Source organism: Dama dama, chromosome 29, assembly GCF_033118175.1.
Source record: "Dama dama isolate Ldn47 chromosome 29, ASM3311817v1, whole genome shotgun sequence".
Classification (NCBI taxonomy): Eukaryota; Metazoa; Chordata; class Mammalia; order Artiodactyla; family Cervidae; genus Dama; species Dama dama.
Window position 1 is genome coordinate 60,909,347 of NC_083709.1, and position 13,013 is coordinate 60,922,359.

The 13,013-nt window shown below is 41.0% G+C and overlaps 1 protein-coding gene across 1 annotated transcript in view; it reads right to left on the reverse strand.

The window, feature by feature from the left end:
• The window catches only part of LOC133048932 (guanine nucleotide-binding protein G(q) subunit alpha), a 305,007-nt gene that overhangs the window by 199,706 nt on the left and 92,288 nt on the right, over positions 1 to 13,013 (reverse strand). The window lies entirely within an intron of this gene.

A 13,013-nucleotide genomic window follows, 5' to 3' on the forward strand; every position in this document is an offset into this window, starting at 1 on the left:
AAAAAAATAAACAACTGTCACCTTTTTGGAAACCACTCAGCATGGAATTTCCATAGTGATTTGTAACCATGTATCTTATAAGAAACACAATGAAAACAGCATGGTTTGAACAGAATAAACACTTGATAAAGCTCTCTTCCCTGGAGTATGTCTGAAATGCTTCCAGCAGACTGGGATGTTTAGCCAGGATCTGGATCTGGAGATGACCATGCAATTATACAAATGCTGTTCAGACATCAGTAAGACAACACGCCAGAAAATTTCTAGACACTTTCTCGTACTTTAAAATGGGGTATATGGAGAGCACAGTATCCAGGTAAGAATCCAGATCCTTCAGGACAACAAGTAGCAACTGTATTTATTTCCAGGGAGTTTGGTTGGCTGAGTTATGTCAAGGAATCACTCAATTCAGGAAAGATACAGGCACTCTCCTTCTTCCTCCCCCCTCTTAACTATGACACAGAAATTCACTGTTACTGAATTTTTTTCTTCTGTGTTCTCATTTTCCCCTTCTTCAGTATTCCTTTTTGGTCACCATGAGCCTGCAGAGAATCCATAACAAAGCTACAAATGCCCATTGGGGAGGTGGAAAGACAGAAAGATGAGATCATTTCGCTGAATGACAACGTATTTCTTCTATGGTGAATCTGAAACTATAAATCTAAAAACTTCATTTTTTAAAACATAAGTTGTTTTGGAGGGTGTGCAACTTGACTACATTTCTGAATTATCTCTCACTCACTTTCAAATCTTGAAATTTTCAAAATAATAAATGTCCTCCCCTAACGATGTGGGGAAAAAAATAAAAGCTTTTAGGATAGTAAGCATAGCAGAATATAATAATAATAATAATAATACTCAGGATGACTGCAGCGCCCTTGCTGCCATTTCCTATCAACAAGACATTTAAAAAAAAAAAAAAAAAAAAAGGCGGAAAAGGAGAACTGAAAACTAGGAATACAACATCTGTCCTAATTTTGTTTGGTTTTTCTGGTGGTTGGATTTCATTACTATCTTTATAAACAATCAGGAAAAATTCAAATAAGTATTACAGTTTTCATAGAAGCATTCTTAAACGACTACAGATGTCTTGGTAAACACAGAAGCCTCACATAATTACAAAGATGATTTCTAGCCCCACAGTCCTGTAGTAGCCAACTACTTTATCCTTTTCATATGACCTTTAATAAAGTGATCTGGAATTTCTTGAAATATAAAGTTAACACTTCCTTTATCATTTTCATATGATTTTAATAAAGTGATTCAGAATTCCTTGAAGTATAAAGTTAACACTGCAATATGAATGCGATCAACACATTTTAACAAGATTAATGCAAGGAGTTAAAAATGAACATATAATTCCATCCATGAATACTGGGGTGGGGGGGGTGGGGGGGGCAATATCTAAAGAGAAGTATCCCTAATGGAAATAAAGCTAGGAAATTGTTTCTCATTAGCAATCAACAATTTATAAGAAGAAACCAGTATCTTTACTTTTCTGAGCAATTCAAAGTATGGAAGAAAAAGATCCAAATTGCTTCTCTGCTTATTATCCTTATCCCAGATATCCTTATCCTTGCTCTGAGGGCCCAACTAGAGACATAATCATCAAATCAGAACCTCTGCCAGTTTTTTCCACACCAAAAACAGGAAGAAACCTTAATATGTGAGGTTAATGACATGAAAAGGAAAGGAGAGAGAGTCAGGCAAGAGGCCGCCTTCTCCTAGCCGGAGGCTTTTATATACTCCCCCCACACCCAAATAAAATCAAGAAAGTAAAGAGAAGACATCTAAACCATGCTGGCTTGTTTCAATTAAGTCATGCTGGGCAAGAGCAGTCAACACCGGGCCGCTCTTGGGATCTACACTAAGCTCCTGGGCATCACACTAATGACTCCAAATACAGGTAGAACATAGCACCCATGAATGAATGGAATGGGGAGAGAGGAAAGGAAGAGAGAATCCAAAACCCAACTCCAAAGTTAGGATATTTTCCTGTTGCCCCGGACACACCCCGGGATCCTCTCTCTCCATTATATCATCTTGCTTGGTGCTCCAGGAGGCTGGCTGGGAAGGATTTCACATCAACAGCTCTCTTGGCTTCAGTCATCTTGGGTTTAATCCATAGGAGACACCAGGGAGAGACCACAGAGCAGGAGGATGAGAAAGGGGCATCGATTTCCCCAGTTTGCTCTCTGCAAGGGCCCCATAGATATGCTGTGTCCCCTTCAGGAGTCTACAGCTCCTGTCAGCTGGCCCTCTCTGGGTTCCTGAACCTGCTCCCTCGCCTTTCTGGCCCCTGGTTACTGCACTCATTAGCTCTTACTGGTTGCCTACACTGGATTAATACCTTGTAAACAATCCCCGAACAAAACTCTTCTCAGTCACCTCACTGGGGTGGACCATTTGCTTCCTGCTGAGACCCTGACAGGTGTAAATACCAATGGAGAGCAGGGGCAGCTTAATAAATGAACGAATAAGAAGGCGAGGGAAGAGGTGGGGTGCTTTTTCTTCTTCTGCCCTTTCTCTATAAATCTTATTTATAAGGTGCTCTCTTGTTTACAAAGCACTTCCTTTTTCTAGTCACTAATTCACTCTTTTAGCACTCTTCTGGAAGCCAATCATGATGATAGAGCCCAAACTAGAATCCAAGGCTCCCAACTCATCTCCAAAAGTGCTAATAAATCTAGTACTTGTCCCCCAGAGCACGTACACTTGAGCCCACCTGCCCCCCAGCAACACACACTTCAAGACTAATCTCTAATCTGACAGGGCTAATGGTGGTCTCCAACCCCTGAATATCCTGTCTCTCTTGTAAAGGAAAGTAAAGAAATTTGTGTTCGAGGCATGTGGACACAGAGGGGGAGGGGAAGGGTGAAATGAATCCGAGAGTAGCTCAGACATATAGACAATATCATGTGTAAATAGATCGCTAGCGGGAAGGGGCTGCACAGAGCAGGGAGTTCAGCTTGGCGCTCTGTGCTGACCTAGAGAGGTGGGATGGGGGGCCAGGAGGTTTAAGGAGGAGGAGATCTATGTATACATATATTTAACAGCCGATTCACTTCGTTGTACAGCAAAAACTAATACAATATTGTAAAGCAATTATATTCCAATAAAAAAATAATAAAGAATAAATCCATGTTAAACCCTTTATACACTGCCACTGTGAAATACACTGACACTACCCTCTCAAAACTCTGAGACAGATGACTTTCCCCTCATTCCATGGAAAAGAAAAGGCCTTGGAGAGTGAAGCATCCGAGCAAAGATGACAAGGCTGGTGAGTGCCAGCACAAGGGCTCGAGCCCAGCCTGCACCTGCCCAGCCTAGGTTTGGCGAAACTTTCACAATCACGGCTGTGCAAATCCAGGATAATTAACTTCCACTGCCTGTAGTCCAAAAATGTGTCCACGTGGTCTTGACTACATTCAACTTTCATCCATCTAACCGAATTCTGAATTTCCAAATATTACTTCAATTAATAGTATTTTGAATCTTAGTGTCATCTTCCAAGACTGGCCATCCCTCCCAAGGAAATTTCACATACACATTTAATACTCACCCATGCTTTGATGCTATTATATAACTGCAGCAAATTAAAAGTGAAGACAACGCTTCACTTAAGAGAAAATCTGTGTAACGCTACAGGTAGAATGATAAAAGTAGTCAATTAAAGTATTATTCTGTACTATGGAATAAAACATCAACCAAGCAAAAAACTCAGCTTCTTTGTTCCAGGAAGAGTTCTATCATGGGAGATAAATGAACTATTCTTCACAAATGTATAAACCAAATTTCATGTTCTTCTCCTATTTTCATCAACTTATACAATATTCTTGGGGTTTGAAATGGACATTTTAAAAATCTACTCTGGATTAAAATTTCTAAAATCTATTTAAAAAACAAACAAAAAACCCCAGCTGTTGCAGATTATAAAAATGACGTCGTTTCCTAAGGCCACATGGAAAGCATAATGAGAGACTTCACAATTCTTTATCTCTGAATGAACGAAAGCACACTTCTACTAGCAGGTTGCTCTGTGAATCCAGTGCTAGCTAATCTCTTTTCACACCACTGAGCATAAGCAACTTTTGACCTGCCTCAAAAAATACAAATCTACTGTTTCCAAAGCCACTGACGAAATAAAAGCCAGCAAGGAGCCCTTACATTACATCTGGGGGTGGGAGCTCCATCTTTGCTAATTTGAATATATCTCCAATCATATTATATAATAACAAGTATATCAAGACATACAAGGAAGGATGTGAGTCTAGAAAACTTTTGCCTTTCATCTTCATTAGTCTCTATAAATGTGGCTGAAAATTTTCACCAAAAATTATTTGTACCATTTGTCAAGTACTATGCCTTTTCTTATCTCAGCCCATCAAAATACCCAGAAATAAGGCTATTTAAGAATCATGCTAAAAAAAAAAAAGAATCATGCTATGGACTTCCCTGGCAGTCCAGTGGTTAAGACTCTGCACTTCCAATGCAGGGGACACGTTTCAATCCCTGGTCAGGGAATTCAGATCTCACAAGCTGCATGGTGTGTCCAAAAGAAAAAGAATCATGCTATTTGAAAAGGTCACTTCCTCTAGCAGGTACAATTGGTTTTGAGGGATACTGGTTTTCTTCCCTACCCATTGGATCAGGATAAGGCACAGAAAGCAATCCCCAGTTCATTTCACATGTCTTTCCATCAGGAAAACCATAATATATAAATTTAATATCCTACTGTGGACTGCATCACTTTGTAAGGTATTAGAATACAGCATATTCGATATACACACTCTCTCATACACACAACCTGATACTTTAGCCTTTGCCAAGATCTTTTCAACACAAGAGTACTCCTATATACAGCTTATGCCACAAATCCATATTTACTCTATGTATTCTACTCATTCTAAGCCTCTATACTTTGACACTGACTACTCTGCCCATTCTCAAGATTCAGTCTGCAATCAGTTCCATCCAATCCTAAAAGCAGCCCAGTTTTTCTTTCTTGAGGCTTCTTGCTCAGCATAATCTTTTAAAATTTATTTTACTGAGGTATTAATATGCCTTACTGTTTGATCACTAAATCATATTTGAATCTTTTGCGACCCCATGGACTATGGCCTGCCAGGCTCCTCTGTCCATGGGATTTCCCAGGCAAGAATACTGGACTGGGTTGCCATGCCCTTTTTTGTCTGCAGGGGATCTTCTCAACCCAGGGATCATCTCCTGCATTGGCAGGCATATTCCTTACCATTGAAGCACCAGTGAAGCCTTTATTGAAGTAGAGCTGACGTATAATGTGTTAATGTCTACTGTACAGCAAAGTGATTCAGTTATGTATGTGTGTATGTATCAGTTCAGTTCAGTTCAGTCGCAAACACATTCTTTTTCATATTCTTTTCCATTATGGTTCATCACAGGATACTGAACTCCCTGTGCTATAGAATGGAGCCTTGTTATTTAGAAGACAGTCTTTCTTATCCCATACCCTGACAGTTCTAAATCCAATAACATATTACCTTCTTAATGGTTTCATGAATTGTCACTTGTAGTTGAAAGCAATCAAGGACTCAATGGTTCCTTCTTTCCCATTGAAGTTGGCTTCCTGGGCTACATTTTATCAAAAGGACTGTGAAGCACAATCCACATATACAAAAGAATTGCTCAGTGTCCTAGAAATGTCAGTTACAACTGTCACTGCCTGAAGAACACGCTGTGCCCCGGTTCCCCTGGAAAACAATCACTGCCCACTGCACATGCAGGAGCTGCAAGGGTTCGTTTCTTTTATTCTACAAGTCAGAAAACACACCTTCTCAGGGCCTCTTATAGGCTCAGTGAGACCCACACCACTGCCACTTTTTTCAGGCTCCCAGGAAAAAGAAGAAATGCCAAAACAGAGCTCTAAAAACTGTGGTATTTAAAGTTGTACAGTGAATATATCCATTTTATCCTTCCAGTGCCTTTCATGACTGTATTTGGAGATACTGTCAAACCATCAGAGGTCTACATCTAAAGCCTTTAATTAATGTGAAAGCTCAGGCCAAATGCCCCTGCCCTGCCCTCTTGATTGGCCAGCACCCAGATAAAGAGCTGCGAAGAACAAACCTAAGTCTCATGGAGCTCAATTGTAATCCAAGTATCTGCATTTAAGGTCCATCGGTTTAGGCCAGGAGTCTAAAACATGGAATCTCAGTACCCCCAAAGCTGAACTTGGGCTACTTCCACATGAACTTGGATAAAGCAGAACCAGAAATTTCAAGGAGGAATTTTCTACCCACAAGCACATCATCAACCCACACCTGCAAAGACTTAATAGCACTGATATAAAAGTGATTTAATAACACTGAGTCAAAATGCAATCCATGTGCTGTCCACATTCCGGCTTATGTACTTTAAAATACACATATTCTGCCTCCCACCCATTTTCCTCCACTTATACTGGAAGCCTGCTCGTGAAACTGAGCAGCTCTAATACCACAATCACCATGACTTCCTCTCCTTAATGACTGTCCTTGGAGAGCAAGGGTTGGTAATACTTGACTCTTCATCCCCAGCAAGGCTGAAGAAGGTACTGGATAAGGTACTGGATAATTTTTTAAATGTAGCACGGAAATTAACTGAATTGAAAATCACCCACTGTAAATGGAAACTTAAGATATGAATAAGTTAGTAGTAACCAGAACTGTTAATAAAAACTCACCCAGTTACATTATTTTTAAAAGACAGGCAAAATGCACTGAGAATGCAATTTAATGAAAATGTTTTGAAACAGGGAGATTACCTAGTCCTTCGGTTGGGAAGATGCCCTGGAGGAGAAAATGGCAACCCACTCTAGTATTCGTGCCCAGAGAATCCCAAGGACAGAGGAGCCTGGAAGCTAAAGTCCACGGGATCTCAGAGTTAACACAACTGAGAAACTTTCACTGTCACTTCCAGGCTTCTTAAAATAGAAAATCCTCCTGAAAAAGGTGCTTCCAAAGTTACTCAAAGGTACAACAGTATTTTCTTAGAATGTCCATTTTACCAGAGCATGTTCATGGTAAACATCCATGTATTAAAAACTAGCATCAGTTGATTGTACCATCTTGTGACTATACCAAACACCATTAAAATGTACAGTTTAAAATGATGAACTTTATGGTATGTAAACTTCGTACAAATTTAAGAAAAATTTAAATTAACATCTGTATGATGTTAAGAGTTGTAAGAGACAAGGGTTCGATCCCTTGGTCAGGAAGATCTCTGGAGAAGGAAACGGTCACCCACTCCAGTATTCTTGCTTGGAGAACCCCATGGACTGAGGAGCCTGGCAGGCTACAGTCCATAGGGTTGCAAAGAGTTGGACACGACTGAAGCGACTTAGCTTGTATGCATGCAGTATACTTTGGAGAACAGGAACTTTATACAAATATTCAGGCTAAAACTTTTTCAAGTTTCTTTGAGCCAACATGACCAACCTACCCTGCACCCCTAGTCCTCCCTTCTAGGAGAGCCTGTTCACTCTCTTCTGCCTCTGGATATGTTTCAGAGAAAAAGTTTAAGAGGCTCCAAACTCACTTATTTTACAAAGGAGGGAAAGCAAAGTGACTTGTTCAAGGATTTTGCTGGTTGAAAACTAATTAGGAAGAAGATGGACTATAATCTACCAAGGCCTCCTATTTGTCCAGGGCTCTTGATCTTAAGTCCTTGTAAACTTTCTTTTTAGTAAACATTTTTCCAACTGAAAAAGTTACAATTATTTATTATAGAGAATTCAGAAAAACAAGAGTTTTCAAAATTCCTAAAATCTGAATATTGTGGTATATTTCTTTCCAGGCTCCTTTCCTAAACAAGGGCTTCCCTTGTGGCTCAGCTGGTAAAGAATCTGCCTGAATTGTGGGAGACCTGGATTCAATCCTGGGTTGGGAAGATCCTCTGGAGAAGGGAAAGGCTGCCCACCCCCAGTATTCTGGCCTGGAGAATTCCACGGACTATATAGTCCATGGGGTAGCAAAGAGTCAGACACGACTGAGCGACTTTCACTTCACAATGTTCCTTTTTCTGTTCATTTTCTAAACTAAAAATGGAATAATCCTGTATACTGTTATTTTTCACTTAACATATTTTGATAATTGTTCCAAGACACTAATTATTCTTCAGGAACAGTTCATGATTGTCTAAAAGGCCATCAAAAGAATGTGTGATAACTGAACAATTCTCCTGTTGTAACACGTTTTGAGTACGTCTAATTTTTCAGTTTTATAAATAATTTTGTAATAAACATCCCTGAAGGAAGGCATCAAAGAAATGCAATTAGGTGAAAACAGACGCAAAGGCTCTGGCCAGCCTATATTTATTATCAGTTGACACATCCAGCAGACCTTTCTTTACCTCACTTTTTAAAAAAGCAACACCTTTGATATACGGTTTTATAATATATATTTGGTCTTCATCCCAGTTTTTGGCACAGGGCTCCTAAAACCCTTGGAATTTCTTAAGGGAAGAGAGCAAAAGGGTGTTTTTGTTATGTTAATAAGGTGACTTTGGGGAAGAGCCTAAGGAATGGCTCTGCTCCTCCCAGGAACCAGCGTCCAATAGAGAAGCAGAACTTCAGTCTCACTCCCTGACCTGTGGGAAGGGAGGAGGGATCGACAATTTGAGCTTCTTCAACCAAAGGCCAAGTGGGGCTCAGTTCAGTTGTCACTCAGTCGTGTCCGACTCTTTGTGATTCCATGGACTGCAGCACGCCAGGCTTCCCTCTCCTTCACCAACTTCCAGAGCTTGCTCAAACTCATGTCCGTTGAGTCGGTGATGCCATTTAACCATCTTGTCCTCTGTTGTCCCCCTTTTTCTGCCTTCAGTCTTTACCAGCATCAAGGTCTTTTCCAATGAATCAGTTCTTAGCATCAGGTAGCCAAAGTATTGGAGCTTCAGCTTCAGCATCAGCCCTTCCAATGAATGTTAAGGACTGACTTCCTTTAGGATTGACTAGTTTGATCTCCTAGCTGTCCAAGGGTCTCTTAAGAATCCCCAACATCACAGTTCAAATGCATCAATTCTTCTGCGCTCAGCTTTCTTTATGGTCCAACTCTCACATCCATACACGACTACTGGAAAAACCACAGCTTTAACTAAACAGACAGACCCCTGTCGCAAAAGTAATGTCTCTGCTTTTTATTGTGCTGTCTAGGTTGGTCATAGCTTTTCTTCCAAGAACCAAGTATCTTTTAATTTCATGGCTGCAGTCACCATCTGCAGGGATTTTGGAGCCCCCCCAAAATAAAGTCTCTCACTGTTTCCATTGTTTCCCCATTTATTTGCCATGAAGTGATGGGACCAAATGCCATGATCTTCATTTTTTGAATGTTGAGTTTTAAGCCAGCTTTTTCACTCTCCTCTTTCACTTTCATCAAAGAGGCTCTTGAGTTCCTCTTCGTTTTCTGCCATAAGGGTGGTGGTATCTGCAATATCTGAAGTTCTTGACATTTCTCCCAACAATCTTGATTCCAGCTTGTGCTTCATCCAGTCCAGCATTTCACATGATGCACTCTGCATAGAAGTTAAATAAGCAGGGTGACAATATACAGCCTTGATGTACTCCTTTTCCTATTTGGAACCAATCTATTGTTCCATGTCAGGTTCTAACTGTTGCTTCTTGACCCGTATACAGGTTTTGCAGAAGGCAGGTAAGGTGGTCTAGTATTCCCATCTCTTGAATTTTCCAGTTTGTTGTGATCGAAAGTCAAAGGCTTTGGCATAGTCAATAAAATGGCAGTAGATGCTTTTTCTGAAACTTTCTTGTTTTTTTCTCTGATCCAACATATGTTGGCAACTTGATTTCTGGTTCTTCTGCTTTTTCTAAATCCAGCTTGAACATCTGGGAGTTCTTGGTTCACGTACTGTTGAAGTCTAGCTTGGTGAATTTTGAGCATTACTTTGCTTGTATGCGAGACGAGTGCAACTGTGTGGTAGTTTAAGCATTCTTTGGCATTGCCTTTCTTTGGGATTGGAATGAAAACTGACCTTTTCTAGTCCTGTGGCCACTGCTGAGGTTTCCAAATTTGCTGGCATATTAAGTGCAGCACTTTCACAGCATCATCTTTTAGGATTTGAAATAGCTCAATTGGAATTCTATCACCTCCACTAGCTTTGTTCGTAGTGATGCTTCTGAAGGCCCACTTGACTTTGCCCTCCAGGATGTCTGGCTCTAGGTGAGTGATCACACCATCGTGGTTATCTGGGTCATGAAGATCTTTTTTGTACAGTCCTTCTGTGTATTTTTGCCACCTTTCTTAATATCTTCTGCTTCTGTTAGAAATGGCTCATATCATTTCTGTCCTTTATTGTGCCTATCTTTGCAAGAAATGTTCCCTTGGTATCTCTAAATTTCTTGAAGGATCTCTAGTCTTTCCCATTCTATTGTTTTCTTCTATATCTTTGCACTGATTACTGAGGAAGCCTTTCTTATCTCTTCTTGCTGTTCTCTGGAACTCTGCATTCAGATAGGTTTATCTTTCCTTTTCTCCTTTGCCATTCACTTCTCTTCTCAGCTGTTTGTAAGGCCTCCTCAGACAACCATTTTGCCTTTTTGCATTTCTTTTTCTTGGGAATGGTTTTGATCACTGACTTCTGTACAGTGTCACGAAACTCGAAACTCCGTCCATAGTTCTTCAGGCACTAATCAGATCTAATCCCTTGAATCCATCAGGAAGCTTCCAGATGGCGCTAGTGGTAGAGAATCTGCCAGTCAATGCAGGAGACACAAGATACTCAGGTTCGATCCCTGAGTCAGGAAGATCCCTTGGAACAGTAAATGATATCCCACTCTAGTATTTTTGCCTGGAAAATTCCATGGGCAGAGGAGCCTGGCAGGCTACGGTCCACAGGGTCACAAAGAGTCAGAAACGACTGAGCAACTGAGCAGGCACACACAAACACCAAAGGCTAATGATTTAATCACTCATATGATGAAACCTCCATAAAACCCCAAAAGGACAGGGTTCAGAGAGCTTTCAGGTTGGTGAACACGCGGAGATCTGGGGAGAACACACGCTCTGCAGAGGACGTGCAAACTCGGTGCCCTTTCCCCCTGACTTCACCCTATGCATTTCTTCCACGAGGCTGGTCCTGAGTTACAAACCTACAAGCTAGTAAGAAAAATGTTTGCCTGAGTTCTGTGAGCTGCTCAAGCAAATTAACCCAACCCGGGGGGTGGGGGGTGGGAGGGGGTTGGTCCTGGAAACATCTGATTTCCAGCCCTTCAGTCAGAAGCATAGGTAATAGCCTGGTCTTGAGATTGACATCTAAAGTGAAGAACAGTTCTGTAGGACTGAACTCTTAACCTATGGGATCTGACCCTATCTCCAGGTAGAGAGATCCCAATCTATTCAGAAATCTGTTTCTATCCATATGATATCTTCTGCATAAGCTGCCTATCCCGGTTCCTCTTCACAGCACTGAGGCCTTGGGGATGGTACTTGGCCTCTTGAAGCCCATTTCCTCATCTGCAAATACCACTACCTACTGCTTTGCTGTGAGTTTTCAGTGAGTTAATCCAAGTAAAGCACAGTGTCTGATACACAGTAAGTACTCAATAAATTCTAGCTATAATTTACAGTGTAAAATCAAATGGGGAAATTGAGAGAACAGTCTGATACAGGCAGGGCTGGGGGAAAAGACAAAAACTAAATAATCAAGAGAATAGTTTAACGCAGTTTTTTTCAAAAGTGGAAATTAATGTCTCCCAAATCCGTGATGAACGAAGTAACACAAATTTAAATAAGGATACTTTATTTATAATAAAACACAGTGCTGCTCCGTGCCAGACTGATATCTTGAGAAGCAGCTTTAAATTTTGTATTCAAGGCAAGTACTTTATTCACCTTATTCTAGTCTCGGCCCTGATCCTAATTCTCTACTCCCCAAAATAAATGAGATAATCATCCCTAGTATCTCAACATTTTAAGTCACATTACTCAGAGACTTTCAGTGTGAATCCTTTATTCACAACTTTATTGGGTGTAAGCTGCATGTCATGCAGTCTTATAGGCATCAGGATCCAGGACACACAGTCCTTGTTTTTACAAAGAGAACACGCAAGTGTGACAGATGCAGCCAGGTGCTACGCATTGAAGAATTAACGAAAAATGAAGTACAGAGTGACTTAGGAGGGATTTTAATTTGGGAAGTCAGGGACAGCCTTTCTAAGAAGGTACATTTAATGCTGATATCTGAATATTCGAGATCTAGCCATACACACACACATAAAAAAAAAATCAGAGCAGCAAAGACTGAAACACCTTCCAGGCAGTAAACCAGCTGACACGGAGGTCGAGGTGAGAACAAGCTTGGCCGGTACACTGGAGGTCCAAGAGGGTCAATGTGGCCGAGGCGTAGTAGTTACTGGGGAAGGAGGGAGGAGAGAATGCTGGTGCGTCAGCTACAAATACAGAGGTGAAGGCACACGGGGTGCTGTATTTCAGGTCACACGCCTGAGTTATATTCTAAGTGCACTAGCCAGCACTAGGTGGAGAATTTTAACCAGGGAAGTGATAGGGTTTGACTTATGCTAAGTAAGGGCTTCCTAAGTGGTGCTAGTGGTAAAGAATCTGGCTACCAATACAGGAAATGCAAGAAATTCAGGTTAGAACCTAGGTCAGGAAGATCCCCTGGAGGAGGCAACCCACTCCAGTACTCTTTCCTGGAAAGTTCTATGGACAGAGGAGCCTGGTAGGCTACAGGCCATGGGGTTGTAAAGAGTTGGACAGTGAGTGAGTACACGTGCACGCACGCACACACACACACACACGGTAAGTAAAGAACGGATTGTAAGAACAAGCAAGTAGGGTATTTCAGTAATCCAAGCAAAAGATAATGGTAGTTCAGACTAGGATGGCAGCAGACATGATGGAGAAAAGTGGAACAATTCAGGATTCAGTCTGGAGTTGGATGAAAAGTGGGTGGTGAAGGAAGGAGATAAAACAGAGATAACTCCGACTAGATTTTTGGCCTAAGTAACTAACTAGATGCAT